Source organism: Heterocephalus glaber, unplaced genomic scaffold (genome assembly GCF_053883595.1).
Source record: "Heterocephalus glaber isolate CG9 unplaced genomic scaffold, H.glaber_assembly_v1.0 deba00001673, whole genome shotgun sequence".
Taxonomy (NCBI): domain Eukaryota; kingdom Metazoa; phylum Chordata; class Mammalia; order Rodentia; family Bathyergidae; genus Heterocephalus; species Heterocephalus glaber.
In genome coordinates, this window is record NW_028258410.1 from 402,499 (window position 1) to 408,062 (window position 5,564).

A 5,564-nucleotide genomic window follows, 5' to 3' on the forward strand; every position below is an offset into this window, starting at 1 on the left:
GCAGGCCAGAGGTGTCTGTGGGCTATGGGGACTTGGGAGGACCAGGCAGGCTTTGCTAACGCAGGGGGGGTTGGGGCTCTGGTACCCTTGGTCTAGGGGAGGACAGGGCTGGGCTCTGGGTGTGCATTCGGGGAAGTTGTCAGGAGAGTCAAGACTCTTGAAGAAGCCCTTCAAATAAAAAAATATGGGGATAAGTCATTTTAAAACCACACTTTTTTAACAAGACAACTTTAAAAGAAATTTTATTTTGCTAACATGACTTTAAAAGATAGATACATAAATAGATGCTAGATGACAGATGGGTTTTTACTTAAAATAGTCAAAGGGAATGTGCTCATTAAATATGTTAAATTATTTTTTAAATATGAATGTAGTTTATATCTAAAACATAAAATTTAAAAAAAGATGAGAGTGATTCTAAATATGTAATGTGAATTGATAATGAAACTGATTGATAAATTTAGAAAATGGCTGATATTGTCTATAAATTAGTTTCTTATATAAAAAATATAGTAAGACTCTGCCATACATTAAATTATCCTTTCTTCTTGAAAGCATGGCTGCTTTAAATAATAATAACACTATATGATACAATATACATTTAAATTTTATATAAATGCAAATGATATTTCAAGATGTCAGATTTCATTGAGTATTAAATGAACTGAGATATTTATAAAAAATCCATATTTCAGAATATATACTCTTCAAGTAGCAAGAACAGGAGTATCATATATAGACCTGGGCTGCACCTTCTGGGCATGAATACACTGGGGACAATTTGAAGATTCTTGAATTTGAACTTGGTAAGATGAATTATTTTTTTCAGGAGTAGGGATATTTTCATGCAGGTCCATGATGTGTTGAAACAGATGTCAAAAGCTTGGCATGGATCCCGTTGTTCCTGTGGATTAGTCTACATTGGAAACATTCCATATTTAATCTACCATTTCATATTTAATTCCATATGTAATTAATTTAGAAAATGAGTGCAGTAATCTGTGTCAAAATGTTGAAGTTGAAAAATGAAATGGATGTAGAGTTTCAGGCACAATTGCTGCAATTTTACAGTCAGAAGTGTTTTTTGTACTAACTTGTGAATATGGCCCTAGATTTGAAGGGAGCACAGGATGATTGTGACAATGACACATGTGGCCTGTTTCAGCCTGCTCCTGTGAAATCTGAAGGAAGCAGCAGCATTTGAGAGTTTCACTTCTCCTTAAGTGTAATGGAACATAGGTTTCATTTCTCCAGTTCACTGTTTTTATTTATTTATTTATTTTTCCCTTTGCGCAAAAGAAGATATCAAAGGAAATGCATTTTCATTTCCACAATATCTTAACTGATATGATTCTGTTGATTATAAAACTTTTTATCTATGTTTGATAAAACACTATATGATGAAGCTTTCCACTAAAGCTTCTTTTATGAGTTATTAATTTCTAAACACCACATTTAGATGAAATATTAATGGTGTGAGAGTAGGGTTTTTTAATTTAAAAATGCCTATTGTAAATAATAGAGATTTTCCTAGGAATCATGGATGAGTCCCAGTCATCTGTCTTTCTCCACCCGCTGCTCCCTGATTATGCTGCTTCACAGGTCATATTAGCAGTTCATGGCCATCACTACTGCGCAATCATCTCAGTTGTCAGGGAAACTATAGCAGTGCCTGGACAGACACCTTTAAGCTTGGGGAGTTGTATGGGCCACTGGGATCCCAAGTCTGTCCCTGGGCATCTGCCCCCACTTGGGACACGTGGACTCTCCCCCCATGGTCTGGCCTAGTGTGGGCTCATCCTCAGTGCAGGCGAAGGAGGGACACACAGGTCATGTCCACCAGGGGAGTGCATTTCCCTGCTGAGTGGGAGAAGTGGAATTGTGTCAGATGCTGTGCCTGGATTGTGTAGACAGCAGTGTGAACCTACCCCAGCCTGACCCACATTCGCAGGAGGAAACCCTGTGATTTGCTCACTCCTCTCTCAGAACACCTGGCTGCCCACTTAGGTTGCACCTCCAGCCAATGCCGATCAGTCATTATGGTATTTCCTGGATGTTTATGACTTACAAGGACACAGTTTAACATAGGTCCTCACTGTGCACTCCAAATCCCTTCAAACCCTAACAATATTCTCTGTCTTGTTTCTGTGTATTTCTAAATGACTGAAAATAAAAACTGCTTATCAATTTGAAGAGACTATCATGATATATAATAAAACCATACAAGAAATTACATTCTTTTCTCCTTTTTACTAGAATCTGGTATAAAACCCCTTGAAGGAAGGAGGCATCTCATGAAGGACTCAGTTTCAGGACAGTGCAGAAAAATGCTTGATTATCCTGCAGAGGACATTTTCTGGAGTCACTTGCCTTCAATTTTATAAGAATGTAAGGTCACATACCTGCTGCCAATTTGACTTCATTCTCATAAGTGGACATGAAGACACAGGCATGGTCAGATTTTCAGAGCTGAGACACATGTGTTGTTCCATGTCCTGTGAAGGCTGATCTGGTCCCAGGATTATAAAGTTTCTGCCTGTAGATGATTAAGAACTGTCCCTCTGCAAAACTCCAGGTCCTTAGGAAACCTTCCAGGCACAAAAACAGAGGAACTGAGCTGTTGGTAAAACACAGTGGGGAAATTTCTTGGTTTATTATTATGTTTTCTTTTAAAATTTGCATTCTTGTAAGACATAATCTTTCAATTCTTCTTAATATTTCTAGTGAAACAAACATAAAAAATACTATGTAAATGTTAAAAATTTATAAACATAATCTGTTCTCAAGCAGTAAGTAAAAGCATCACTTGGGGTCATGAACATATATGAAAATATGGCACTATAACTGAGATACTTCCATTCATTGTGCACCTGGGCCGGGGATTTAGCTCAATGTTTTCACTGCCTGCCTTGCAAGCACAAGGATCCAATTTTGATCCCTGGTGCCAAAAAAAAAGAATAAAATAATTAAAAAGTGCACTTTTAATGTAAGTTTTCTTATTGATGACATCAGATTTTGTAAGTGAATAAAACATCTGAGTTTGAAAAAAGGCATTAAAATATGTTATTTTGATAAATTTACAGATTTATTATATTTTGTTAAAATGTGTTTGCCATCTTCAACCACATGTGTGAGTTAGAAAATTCAAGTCATTTTTCAAATATTTCTTCTTTATTCAAAAGCTATAATAGTTGAATAGTTGAACTTTTCAAATAATGAAGTGAAATAACTTCTTATTTATATGTACCACATCACTGCAGGTGGTCTCAGGAAAAGCTAAGCAAATGCCTGATGGAAAATTACAATCAGACCTCTACCAACTTCATCCTACTGGGCCTATTCCCCCAATCAAGCTTTGGACTTTTCCTCTTAACTCTCACTGTCCATCTTCCTGATGGCCCTGGCTGGCAACCTGTGCATGGTTTTGCTCATTGTCCTGGACACCCAGCTCCACACACCCATGTACTTCCTGATCAACCAGCTCTTGATCATGGACCTCATTTACATCTGCATCACTGTTCCCAAGATGGCTTCTGGTTTCCTCTTTGGAAACAAGTCCATCTCCTTCATTGGGTGTGGGGTGCAGATTTTCTTCTTCCTGACTTTAGCAGGTGCAGAAGTGCTGATCCTGACGTCTATGACCTATGACCATTATGTGGCAATTTGCTTCCCTCTGCACTACCCCATCCGTATGAACAGAAGAGTGTGTGTGCTGATGATCCTGGGATCCTGGGCCATGGGTGTTGTCAACTCCTGTGCTCACACATTCTACATCCTCCATATCCCTTACTGCAGGTCCAGGACCATCAATCATTTCTTCTGCAATGTCCCAGCCATGCTGACTCTGCCCTGTGGTGATACCTGGGTCTACGAGTACACTGTGTTCCTGTCATCTTCCTCCTGTTCCCTTTCATGTTCATCCAAGGTTCCTACAGGAAAGTGCTCCTTGCTGTCTACCACATGCACCCATGGAAAGGCAGGAAGAAGGCCTATTCCACCTGGAAAACCCACCTCACTGTGATGACTTTCTACTTTGCACCCTTTGCTTACACTTTTATCCACCCCAAGTCCTTCCTGTATCCAGCAGAGGACAAGGTGGTGCTTGTCTTCTACACCATCCTCATCTCAGTGCTCCACCCTGTTGTCTACAGCCTGAGGAACAAGGAGGTGCTGGGAGCTCTGGAAAGAGTGGTGGGAAGTTCTGTTCTACAAGAATGTAGGTAAATTTCTTCCTCAGTGTATGCATCAGTGGATAGGCACTAGAGAAAAAAATTCAGTGCTGAGGTCTCAGAAAGTAGAATTAAGGTTTAAGACTATAAAATTCTGAGGCATGACATAATAATAATTATGTGTTACTGTATAAAATTTTTGCTTTCTTTGTCTACCCTTTCCAAATATAATATTGGGCCTGAAGTTTTTGTCATTTAGGGGAAAATATTTAATTATTATGGAGATATTAAAACACAGAAAACTTTGCAGTCCTTTTGAATGTGTCGTGTGATAAAACCTTTGTTGAATATGCTAATGTTTAAATACTACAGCAAAAAGCACATTGCTGTGAATCCCCCTCAAAACACCCACAGTCCTTTAAACACACTTATCCCATTGTCCTTGCTACATTTTTTACTCTGACCTCTCAAAATTTATGTGATTGGATAAATCATGATATTGAGTTTTCTCATGTGTAATGGGAATATATAAAGGAAAGCTAGAGGCCATACTCTTAAACGAAATAAATAGGACCATATGTGTAAATACCAAATAGTTTCTCTAGTGTGAGAAACTGAAACTGTAAATAAGGATTAAAATGATTAAAATGAATAATTGATAACTTGAAATAGGAAAAGTTCCAAAGGTGTACAGGTGGTGGGAAGGAAAGGGGAAAGGGAAGAAGGGAAAGGAAAAATTATGAGAAAAGAAAAAAATGGAAATGAAATCTATGTAAATAGGGAATGGGGGAGGGGGTGAAGGGTGCACAGGTAATGAGGAAAGATAAGAACTAAGATACATAATGTGCAGTTACAAGCCCCCAATGATAAATGTAAATGTATTGTATACCTAAAATGTACCATTAAAAGAATTTTTTAAAAATAAAATTAAAAAAAGGAAAGCTACCTGAGTTCACATCTTCACCTACACATGCCAATTACTACTGTACATCCAGAATGCACACTGACACAGTGTGATGGCACAGAGGACAGAAACTTCCTTTACCTCATGATCATTGCTAACTCCCATCACCCGCTAACCCACTGAATCTGTGTTCTCAACACATCGCAACTCTGACTAATGATTTCCATCAACATATAAGATTTGCACCTAAAATGCAGTTCATTTTGAGTGACATTGGGTAAAAATGGAGCACAACACATGAAAAATAGAATATTATCTGTCAACTCTTGATTCTTCAATGAAACATAACACGAGTGCCCATTCATTAATCACAGAAATCCATCCATGTCCTATTCAGTCTGTGTAGAAATGGTTTGTCCTTTTTTCACATGTCCTCCACAGTTTATGACACAAGTTGTCACTGTTTTTCCCTAGGTAGCCTTTAGCTCCTG

At 38.2% G+C, this 5,564-nt stretch overlaps 1 pseudogene; it reads left to right on the top strand.

The window, feature by feature from the left end:
- The first annotated feature begins 3,291 nt into the window (after positions 1-3,291).
- On the top strand, positions 3,292-4,226 carry LOC101726244 (olfactory receptor 2L5-like; annotated as a pseudogene).
- The last annotated feature ends 1,338 nt before the right edge of the window (positions 4,227-5,564 follow it).